This window comes from Triturus cristatus, chromosome 12, assembly GCF_964204655.1.
Source record: "Triturus cristatus chromosome 12, aTriCri1.1, whole genome shotgun sequence".
Lineage (NCBI taxonomy): Eukaryota > Metazoa > Chordata > Amphibia > Caudata > Salamandridae > Triturus > Triturus cristatus.
Window position 1 is genome coordinate 692,308,943 of NC_140595.1, and position 12,669 is coordinate 692,321,611.

The 12,669-nt window shown below is 41.8% G+C and overlaps 1 protein-coding gene across 1 annotated transcript in view; it reads left to right on the forward strand.

Moving 5' to 3' along the window:
* MUC12 (mucin 12, cell surface associated) overlaps nucleotides 1–12,669 on the forward strand; it is a gene marked incomplete at its 5' end in the record, with an annotated part of 144,962 nt that overhangs the window by 74,347 nt on the left and 57,946 nt on the right. The gene's annotated exons all lie outside the window — the stretch shown is intronic.

Sequence of the window (12,669 nt, forward strand, 5' to 3'; positions counted from 1 at the left end):
AATGCAATTTTCATAGTTTAAGTCCATAAAATCAGGCACTCCTGTTACGTTTTTTGTGTTAGAGTTGTCTAAAATTATAACATTTAACACAAAAGTTCCCCATTTTAATGCATAAAATGCATGAAGCACAAAATAGTTAACAGAGAATTATGTATTTATTATTCGTGTATGAGTTTTGTGTGGTGCTGCACAAGTCGCTTTTTGACTACTGCATAGTGTTGGTGATCTAAGATTATTCTTGGTTTATCCGTAGTTTACTACTGGTCAACCTTCGGTGACTGTGCATATAGCAGTACATATAATCGAGGAGTACTGCCCTCTGTGTAGTTTGTGTAAAGGTGCAAATATCGGTAGACAGAAATATCGGAAAAAAATATCATGAAACAAAAGTTTTGTGATGCATAAATATCGTTTTCAATAATATCGTTTTTTCAGGTAAGTAATATAGGTGTTAAGAATATCATTGTTTTAAATATCGTTTTCAATAATACTGTTCTAAAGAATTTTTTTTTAAATTAATTTCACGGTCTTTAGTTTTTATATTCATTTTATGAGTTAGCATTGTTTGTTTTATTTTTATTCATTTTTTAAAATACAGTTTGCAATTTTAACTGATTTAGGATTTTCAATTTCATTGTTAATATGTTATTAGTAATTTATAGTGTTGTAGCAGGATGGGTGGGAAGTTAATTAAGTAATAATAAATTATTAATGAATGAACACTTTTTAAGGAAGTATGTGATTTATATTGATATTCATTATGTATATTATGTAATATTGATTTATTATACGTATATGTTAGGTGTGGGATGCTATGCTTATAGGGTATAGAGTTAGAAGTTAATTAGAGAATAATTAACAATTAATTTATAATTTATTATTAATTAATTACTTCATTATAAAATATGTAAATTGTCTAGTAATCATATATTATAGTTATATTTCAGGCACGGGTGCTGAGTTTGTAGGGATATAGGATGGGAAGTTAAGCAATATTTAATTAACAATCAATTCATTTATTATTAATTATTGAATTGATTATTCATTATGTACATTATGTAATATTTATTTCAGTTATATTTTAGTTGTGGGTTGCTAGGCTTGTAGGAGTACAGGGTGGGAAATTAAGTAAACAATAATTAAAAATAATAATTACATATTTAATTGCCTAATAATTATATAAATTGCTTAATAATTATATATTTAGTTATATATTAGATGTGGGCTGCTGGGTTTGTAGGGTGGGAAGTTAATAGAGTAATAATTAACAGCTAAATATTATTCTTTCATTATGTAACTGATTTTCAGTTATGTAAATTATGGTATGCTTATTTATGTTCACTATATTTTAGGTGTGGGATGCTACGTTTGTTGGGGTATAGAGGGAAAGTTATTAGGTAGTGATCAAATAACCATTATTTTCTTTTGAAAATGATTACATTGACTGTACATTTTGAAAATTGGATAATTGTTTATTTTGTTTTTATTTTCATATATATTTTATGTTAAGTAATAATGTTTATATTTACAGTTTAATATTTTTTTTCTAAACTAATAGGGTTATTCAAATCTGTAATGTGTTTGAAGTAGAGTAGTGTACCTACTGTTGCACAGACTGGAGTGGGAATAGTAAATTTAACCTCTCTGAAGTCCAATGCCTTCCCTTTCGATGCTCAGACTGGAGTGGGAATAGTAAATCTTACCACTCTGAAGTCTAACGCTTTCTCTTCTGTTGCACAGACTAAGGGCCTTACTACGACTTTGGCGGTCTCGCAGCTGGCCGCCACACCAGTGTTCCGCTGTGAGACCGCCCAAAATTTCTAATTGTTTTCACTCATTCATTCAAAGCCAAAAAGGAGGCATTGGCCAAACAACCTTCCTCAACACCTTCCATAATGGGTTTTGATTCTCTTTAAAAAAGTCAAAATGAACCCACTCTCTCCCAAATATACACAAGTCACATTACTGCTCTTCTTTCCTAAATCAGAGAGGGTGGATCATCCAGATACAAGCCTCTCCAGACCAGCGCATATCCTTGACTCCCTCTATCCAGGCATCTGTTATCTTCCCAAACTGAAATGGTCTGATTATCCGTCTGAGATACCTTGCTTACCATAGCAAACATTGCTAGATCTGTTGGCAGCATTAAGTATCTGGTAAAATCTTAGTCTACTGGCCAGAATCAGTAAAACAACACTGGCCATCACCTAATCATTAACGTTTTTCACCTCCATCCTTCATCGCAGACAGTCTAAGGGGTCTATTAGGATGCCCGCCACCCTAGTGGTGCTGGGACCGGCCGCCAGTGGTGTGGTGGTCCCGCACCGCTAATTAGGATGCGACCGCCACCCTGGCGGTCGCATCCCGCATTTACAACATTGTGGCGGGCGGTGCTGTGAGCAGCACCCCCCACAATGTTGTAAATGCATTTTGTGCATTGGCATGCACAAGGTGACAGGCACCGCGCAGTGCCTGCCACCTTGTGTATGCCAATGTAGGGGGGTACCATGGGTACCCCCAAGTACTGCCCCCACCCCCCACTCCCCAGGGGCCCATAACGGGCCCCCAAAGTGATTCCCGTATGCCTTTCCATGGCGGAGTCTCCACCATGGAAAGGCATGAAACCACCATCATAATATGGATGGCTGTGCCTGCGAGGCACTGCCACCATATTGTGGGCCTTTTCCGCCCTTTAGGCAATCGTGACGATTGCCTACCGGCGGAAAAGCAGTGGACGGTCTTTCCGTCTGCTGCAGTATCCCCGCCATGCTAATGTGGCTGGGGGTAATGGGCCGTCCGGTGGGGTGTTTTGGCAGGCGGATCGCCACCGCCGGTTGGGCGAGGGCGATCCGCCCGCCATGCTAATGACCCCCTTAGTGTCTATGAATGATTGGGTGCAAGCCTGATCCCAGGTCAGTGCGGTGTCCACTGGGTGTCTCTTTCTTGCCAATGCTTTTCAATCTGTCCTTCTCCACATGTATTCAGTATTAAAATGTAACATCTATGTGTGTGGTGCAGATTCTCTCCTACAATTACAAAGGCTAATGATGGCAAACATTGAGAACTGGCTAAGCATCAAAATTGAGTTCCTCAGGGCTAAGTTGAACCAATAATTGGCACTGTAGAGGAAAGCACAGCTGAAACCTGGCCCAAGAGAGCTGCAATGGACAGGAGTTTTCTCAGGCCCATCAAATCCCTCCCAAGATAATCCTACAGACATCCTGAACAGGGTTGCATAGGACCACTGGAGTAGAAAGGGCAGTGATCCACTCCTTATTCCTTCTTGAAGTAAGGCAAAGTCTTTAGGACTGTAGTTCCCAATGTGCAGCAGGTGCAGTCCTTCAGAGTACAATCCTTTGGGGGGTGCAGGCCAGGGTTCCAGCAGGGCAGTCCTTCTCTTTGTAGTTTCCGGCAGCAGATCTGAGTTGCTATGCAGTTCTTCCATAAATGTTCACAGTTTCTGGGCATCAAGCGGGGGCACTCCTGACCAATGGGATGTAGGATGCCACCTCGGTGTATTGCCACTCCCTCCAAAGTGTGGCATATTCTTGCCCCAGAAAGCACCATTCTCCAAAAGTCCAACATGGAGAAAGTCTCTCCTTAGGGTTTGATCTGGCGAAGCCAACCCACTAGTGTGGCTACGTTTTACCAATACACCCCTTCCAACTCCCTGACTAATCGAATTACTGAGGGTCCTGTGTGACTGGGTGTGCTGGATTTTGGGGTCAGCTTGTGCTGGTCCCAGATTGCCATTCTCACTTTGACCAGTCCGCCACCCTCTTCCTGCCTGTTGGCTTCTGCATCTAAAGTTCTCCACCCACAGGAAAGCCATTGTCTACTCTGACTGGACACTTCACACCTCATCAAGCAGCTCAGTCTCGTAAAGGCTGGCCAATCAGGAGTGGGCATCTAGAAAGCTGCATTTTCGCTCACCGAAAATAAAGTTTAATAACCCATTTTCCATAATAGTTATCATAAATCTAGCAGTGGCAAGTTGTTGGATGTATCTTAACTATTAATTAGAAACCTTGATGTATATTTTAGGAGGCTCCTGTCAATATTTATATGTACATCAAATATCTCAATGTTAGCCTATGGGCAAAACAAAACTGGCTGTTTTTCACTCACCAGGGCCTGATTATAGTTACAAGGCACCCTCCCACTCGTGCACCTAGGAGAGACCTTAGGGATGACGTATATGTAAAAATGAGGTAATTTGATACTTTGGGAGTACCTTTAATTCCAAAATCGAATTTACATGTAATTGAAATTGAAAAGTAGACTGCAGGGCTGGCTTTTAAAATGACAACAGGCAACACAGCAGTGACACTCTAGTGCTGGAAATCTACCGGGCCTCAAAACCTCCCTGCCCTAATATATAACTTATAGGAAGTTTGAATCCCCCTTGCCTTATTATATATTAGGGACTTACAGGGATCTGTCATTGCCAATTATAAGTATACCTAACCATGTACTTTTAATCAGAGCACAGGCCCTGGGTCTGGCTATCAGAGCCCAGGGGAAAATCGGGGTCAGAAAACTAGCACCTAGTAGTGAAAATGGGAGCAAGAATTGGGGGGACTCTGCAAATAGGTCCTAATTTCTCACACAAACTGAATAGCTTTGTCAAAAGGTAAGCCTTGTATATATCTGGAGTATGCAGAGCACTTCTCTTGCTGCTATGGAGTGCACAGTTCCTTCCATAAACTGGGTTATTGATTGGCATCTAAGACACATAGATTTAGAGTGTGTTTCGGATGATTCTCTACTAGAAACAACTTTAGAATATCTGCAGGGGAGGAAGGCAGAAGGGGTGGGTGTTAGATGTGTGGAAACTAAAACAATAGGAAATGCTGTAGTATTTATCAACTCAGAGGGATTATTGATTTAAAGATATGGAGAGATCGGTACTCTCAAAAGTGATGCTATGGGAACCTATAAAGTCAAAAGGCCTGATTTAGATCTTGGTGGACGTGTTACTTCGTCACAACGGTGACGGATATCCCAGTTGACGAAATATGAATCCCATTATATCCTATGGGATTTATATTTCGTCAGACAGCATATCCATTACTATTGGGATGGATGGTGTACCCCGCCCACAAAGATCTAATTTAGGCCCAAAGTAAGAGGAAAGGAGAAACAGCAAAAAAGGATATGCTAATGTGGCTAAAGAGGAGGAATGGCACATGTTAATAGAAAGTGATGCAATAGTGCAAGCTCCTTGAGATGACCTTGTGATGTTAATTACTGCTAGCCTTGATACTTAAATCTCAAGAGCAACATCAATGGCTTTGAGGAGAAAATAATGTTAGGTTTAAGAGCAAAGTGGTGCTTTGGCCGAAGTTTGAGCACAAGTTTGAGCTGTCCCTTATCCCCGTCATACTTGCTCTTTGCACTGATGCTGGGGAAATTAGCCACTTAGATAAGAAGAGATGCTGTGAAAAGGGCTTCATGAGGACCACCTGTCAGATGACATTCACTTATGTACCAGCAGCATACTTATGCATGTAACAGACCTGGACCATTCAGTAGTCACACCTCATCAAGCAGCTCAGTCTCGTAAAGGCTGGCCAATCAGGAGTGGGCATCTAGAAAGCTGCATTTTCGCTCACCGAAAATAAAGTTTAATAACCCATTTTCCATAATAGTTATCATAAATCTAGCAGTGGCAAGTTGTTGGATGTATCTTAACTATTAATTAGAAACTTTGATGTATATTTTAGGAGGCTCCTGTCAATATTTATATGTACATTAAATATCTCAATGTTAGCCTATGGGCAAAACAAAACTGGCTGTTTTTCACTCACCAGGGCCTGATTATAGTTACAAGGCACCCTCCCACTCGTGCACCTAGGAGAGACCTTAGGGATGACGTATATGTAAAAATGAGGTAATTTGATACTTTGGGAGTACCTTTAATTCCAAAATCGAATTTACATGTAATTGAAATTGAAAAGTAGACTGCAGGGCTGGCTTTTAAAATGACAACAGGCAACACAGCAGTGACACTCTAGTGCTGGAAATCTACCGGGCCTCAAAACCTCCCTGCCCTAATATATAACTTATAGGAAGTTTGAATCCCCCTTGCCTTATTATATATTAGGGACTTACAGGGATCTGTCATTGCCAATTATAAGTATACCTAACCATGTACTTTTAATCAGAGCACAGGCCCTGGATCTGGCTATCAGAGCCCAGGGGAAAATCGGGGTCAGAAAACTAGCACCTAGTAGTGAAAATGGGAGCAAGAATTGGGGGGACTCTGCAAATAGGTCCTAATTTCTCACACAAACTGAATAGCTTTGTCAAAAAGGTAAGCCTTGTATATATCTGGAGTATGCAGAGCACTTCTCTTGCTGCTATGGAGTGCACAGTTCCTTCCATAAACTGGGTTATTGATTGGCATCTAAGACACATAGATTTAGAGTGTGTTTCGGATGATTCTCTACTAGACACAACTTTAGAATATCTGCAGGGGAGGAAGGCAGAAGGGGTGGGTGTTAGATGTGTGGAAACTAAAACAATAGGAAATGCTGTAGTATTTATCAACTCAGAGGAATTATTGATTTAAAGATATGGAGAGATCGGTACTCTCAAAAGTGATGCTATGGGAACCTATAAAGTCAAAAGGCCTGATTTAGATCTTGGTGGACGTGTTACTTCGTCACAACGGTGACGGATATCCCAGTTGACGAAATATGAATCCCATTATATCCTATGGGATTTATATTTCGTCAGACAGCATATCCATTACTATTGTGATGGATGGTGTACCCCGCCCACAAAGATCTAATTTAGGCCCAAAGTAAGAGGAAAGGAGAAACAGCAAAAAAGGATATGCTAATGTGGCTAAAGAGGAGGAATGGCACATGTTAATAGAAAGTGATGCAATAGTGCAAGCTCCTTGAGATGACCTTGTGATGTTAATTACTGCTAGCCTTGATACTTAAATCTCAAGAGCAACATCAATGGCTTTGAGGAGAAAATAATGTTAGGTTTAAGAGCAAAGTGGTGCTTTGGCCGAAGTTTGAGCACAAGTTTGAGCTGTCCCTTATCCCCGTCATACTTGCTCTTTGCACTGATGCTGGGGAAATTAGCCACTTAGATAAGAAGAGATGCTGTGAAAAGGGCTTCATGTGGACCACCTGTCAGATGACATTCCCTTATGTACCAGCAGCATACTTATGCATGTAACAGACCTGGACCATTCAGTAGTCAGAAAACTAGTTATCTTCAATGTCTTTGGGTTATTCTGTGGCCCTAAAATCAAAGGTTAATATTTGGACATTATTGTTGTAAAGGACAATTGATTGCATGTATAATGTTGTGCATAAAGCACATTATTTTAGTTTAGAAATTAAATTAGTAATTGGAGAATGTTGCTGTTGTCAGCAGTGGGGAGAGCTGCACTTTATAAAATATTGATGTTCCCAAAATTTCACTCTGCGTTGCAAAAATAGCCCTCCAGGTCCCAGGTGAATTATTTGACAGACCAGAGAGTAGTACTTACCTTGATTTGAGATGAGGGTTTTAAGGTTAGATTTATTAAAAAATTGCTAAGTTACTTAAAAACATTGCAATAAAACGTTTGACAGAAAATTACATGATGCGATGTATTAATAAGTCATTTAAAAAAGCTGTTTTAGACATAAACATGTAGAATTCAAATTTAAAAATTTGAGTTTGAATACATAATTAAGGGTATCGGTTTAATAATTAAGATTTCTAAAATTACATGACCTGGTTCTGCCGCCCTATCGCGTGTTCGAAGGTTACACTATTCCTAATAAGAATTTTGTAAGCACATAGTATGCAGTTCAGATTGTTTTTGTGAAGGATTTGTGAGGAAGGACCTTCTTTGAAAGCACCGGGAACTCTTATTCATACCTGTGAATGTCAGGGTATAGCCTGCCTGAAGTATGTAAATACTATTGGTCTTCTTAATGGTAGCGCTTAATGATTGGCCATTTTCGTTCCAGAGGGAGCTATCGCTTATGGATGATATGCATTCAATAGGATGAAGAGTACTTCATATCATTATATGAAATCACAGAGGGCATTCTAGCAATCCTCGGCCATCCTGACATTGTGTAATATAGTGAGCTATTGCCAGGTGTTAAGAGTTTTGAAGGGTGCCAAAATCTGTTAGACATGTCTGGGATAAAGGCTGTCTGGGGACCGAGGGACTGAAGTCATTTGAACAGCTAAATTACAATTTGCTGGGTGATGTTTACATATCTACAGTTGAGGCTTACACTGAGACATTGTATACTCATAGGAACTGAAATCCCAGAAGGGCCCCTACTAGAAAGTAGAATTTTGGGGGAGTCACTGGTAAAGGAAAATCAGTATTCGTAACATACAAAAACCTCTAAAAATAATACACCTATTGCAGTAGAATGTTAAAGAAAAAGATGGGAAAACCTTGTGAGGCAACATAGTGATACACAACGGAAAGAAGCACTGGAATTCTGAAGGAGATCTGGTTTACACTTTAGTTGATCTTGAACGTGGGCAGAAATGTGATGGACCAAACTTGGATGATTAGAAGGATGCAGTTTAATTGGTACCCTTTAGCCTATATTCTAGCATTGCCCAAAATTATAGGCATTCTCAGGACAAATAGGAGGGCAAATACAAGAAACACTGTGAACAGAATCTAAACTTATTCCCAAGGCCATGATTTTAGTTATATGGGAACATAAAATCACACCTAACTAAGGTAAGCTGGTTAGGACAGAGATTTAGCTTTGATGTGCAGAGACAAAGCTAGAACATGGAGTAGTGGAGTAGGACCCAATTTAAGGGTAGGGATTAACAATATGGGCTGGTATATGTAGGTCAAGAGGCAATTTAATCTGAGTAGGAACTGTCTTCCAAAATTTTACAAAGATTGGGATGCATGGAGAAATCATTATGACTTGCTGTAGTGTTACGAAGGCACCACTTTGGGGTAATGACAAGTTGGTTTTAAAATATGGATAGTTCAGGACCTGAAATAACTTTAGGTTATCAGAATATTTGTGTCTGAAATTCCCCATGCATGGTTGGTGTACACTTCAACCGACTTGTTCTAATGATCTTTCTGCTGAGCAGGTACTTTGCAGCAAAAACATTTTATAAATTGCTTTATAAAACTGAAATAAACAAAAAAAGCTAATAAAGAATTTTCGTTTTGGATACAGCTAACTTCATGTACTTGCCCATTTATTATGAATGGGCCACTGAAGAACCCAAGGTGAAAATCCTTCAGTTCGACCACCAAATTAATTATTTCTGTGCAAATCACTAAATCATTTCATCGAGCATGAAAAATCTGCACTTCTGCCACAGAATAACACATCTGTTTGTGAAAAAACACTGTATCTAAGTCAATGAGTTGGTCAGAGTCTATATTAAAGCACAAATATCATTTGGTAGTGGGTATTACGAACACACCAACGCCCAGAACAAGAGAGAGAAAAACAGTGACCTACTAGCCTGCCCGCAATTCATAACAACCTCTAAAGGCGGCAGAGCCTTCTCTGTATTGATCCCTCAACTGTGGAATAGGCTACCAGAGAGCCTACGTAAGGAATCCGCCCTTCTCCCCTTTAGGAAAAGACTCGAGACTCTTCTTTTTATAGAGGTTTTGGGCACAGCATAGACCTTGACCGAGAGTATGTACATTTGACCTTTGGCGGGGTTTAGTTACTCTCTCACAGCGCTAAGAGACGTGCCGGTGATTATACGCTCTATAAATCCCAGTTAAAAATAACAGTAACAAAAAGGCAGGGATGTAAAAGAACCAGCAAGAGTGAGTTAAAGGGCCAGAATGTTTCTGGTGGTAGACTAAAAAGGCATGAGGTGGCACCAAAGCTGCTCAGACAAATACATTTGAAACTAAAACTTTGGGTCCCAGCCCTTATTTTAGTAATGATGAACTGCAAGAGGCCATTGAAATGATGCCGTATGGAGGCAGGGCTTGACGCAGTAGAGCAGGGCTGTACCCTAGGATAGCTCCCGTGATGCTTTCAGCACAAGACGTTGCTGAACCGCTGCTCTCAGCCCCCATTGAAGTGTGTGGGGTGTGACACCAGCAGGGTCGCTCCTGTGTCACCTGAGATGTGACACACTGGCCCTACCCTCCAGTGTATAGGCCTCTGCCCCTGCAAGTCGGAATATGAGGGGAGGGTTGCTGCTCTCTCCTTTCAGCAGTGAGGAGCCCCTCACCTGATACCTAGAGCACCGAACACAGCATGCCAAACCTTCCAATGGTGGGAAGGGGCATTTGAATGAGGCAGGCCTATCTTTGCTCTGACCCAGGCCAGCACAAGATGAGCTGGAGACATGGCATTGCCACCCCTGTCCTGGGCCCCATCTGACATACCCTCTGGGTGGCGCCTTTTCATAATGCTTGGGGCGCAAAAGCACCACCGTCTGCATTGAGACCCTCACGCTTTTGAGCTCCACTCCTATCTGTGACTGGAACACCGAGGCAGGTAGAATGGGTGAGCGACCCCAGATTCACCGTTGACACCCTGCTGGGCACAGCATCCTGTCAGTAGGCAATCTCCTTATTAGGGGTACCGATGAAGACCCTAGCCTAGCACTAGGCTGAGGAAGACCTGGTGACTTTATCGATGGTGGCCATGTAGGATTGGTCAGTGCCTCTTGGTACTTGAAGGGGTCTCATGATGCTAATGCGTCTCTTGAATTGGAACCAGGTATTTGCCAGCCCTAATCATACTGGACTACTACCCTGTTGAAAGAAATCACAGACATTAATGTATCCATTAGTTCCATGAATACAGCAGTGGATGCTACAACTGCAGAAGTGTAATCCCTCATGGGAGAGGTCACAGATTTTAAGGCACAACTTACATCAGCAGAGCGGATACTTTCGAATACCGAAGCTCATCTAGATCAGAAGTTAGACTGGGATACTGAGCTGTGGCTCCCCTGCAGAATCATTATTGATCTTGAAGACCGCAGGTGTAGATGTAATGTGTGCCTTTCAGGTACACCAGAGCATGCTGAGAATGACAACTTTGTAGCCTTCCTTACCATGTTTATTCCCTGTGACCCTCCAGGTAACTTTTGATCCCCCCATGGAATTCTACCATGCCCACCTCTGCAGGTTCCAGCTCGACCTCTCCGTTGTTTGTCCTCGACACATTCTGATCTGCCTCGTTCTAGCCAACAGGCTAGACACATTATCTCCACTGCAAAGAGACATGGCCCTTAGGAGTCTGGCGACCACCAAGTACTCTTTGCGGCAGACTTCTTGCTAGACACTAATACCAAAAGGAAACAGTTCCTAGCACTTCACCCTCAGCTGCATCGCAAGGACATCAAATTTGGACTACTGGAACTGGTGACAATGAATGTTATGATCGACAGCCGCACAAAAGAAAATGAGGAGCCAGGACTTGTAATCTTTTTCTAATGATCTTGATGGTACACCGATGGATGTAGCGCCCACCTCATTGACAGTGCCTACACCGGTTTCGGACTTCAGAGACCAGGAGGATGATGAGGGGCAAGGGGAGCATCTATGCTGGGAAAAGGTGACACAGAAGTAGGCGGACAACATGAAGCACTGCTCCTGAAAAACACCACAGCAAAGAGATAAGTCCAGATCACCTCCTAAGACTTGAGACGATGGTAGAGGATAATTTCTCCTGCAGCATCTTCTTTTCTGCCCCCTGATGCATGGTGTGCCTGGACTCCACCCCTCTTTGCCTCACTCTGTGTGCCTACCGAACGGCCAGGAAATGGGTTACATTGTCAGACTTGTTGACCGAGTGCTTCCTCTCTCAGTCTCCAGTATGTTGGTACCTTGAGACATGAGTCTCTCTATCTTATGTGGCAATCTCTCAAACTAGTATATGACCCTTAATCTTCTTCTTCTGTTTTCTTGGACTCCAGTGAAGGACCCTCCAGATCCATCCTGAGTAACCCCCGTAATTCGTATTGTGTAATAGGTGGGGGCACTTTTTCAGCATCTCATATTGATATGGGTCTGGTAGCTCAGTGGACTAATGCATCCACTGCAGGGGCCTGTGTTCGACCTCATGGTCACAAGTTCAAATTCTGGTGGGTCTACTCAGCCTTTCATCCATCTGTGGTTGATAAAATGAGTACCATTGAGTTGGGTAACAATAAACATCTGTTATTCAGCGCAAAGATGCCTATGGGTGAACGTGCGCTTTACAAATACACATTATGTTATATTTTATATGACTGCATATCAGCATGGTATACTTATTGTTTGATTTAGGTGCAGTGACCATAATGCTGCGTGCTGGCAGCCGACCCAAACTTCAGGTTTACAGAGTTGAGAGTTACTGAACTTCCTGAGATGAGGTAGTCAGTAATGTCCCTCCCCTAGGACACTCCTCCATTTTCTGCTTTCCCCTCTTCTTTTCTAGTTCCTTTCATTTATTCCCTAGAGCCCCTAATCATCCCCTCCCCATGGAAACTGTGAGATATGCACTCCCAGAGAACCACTTACAACGTAATAGGCAGTACGCTTGTCCTTCCTGGTGAGCACCTAATCTTTTGAAGTACTCACCAGAGATCATTTCTCCGTCCCACATAAAGGGATTCCTGCCTGCTCTCCATGGACTGCTCAATATGCTTAGTGAGACGCTTGCCAGTATCACTCTCACCAACCACCACCAT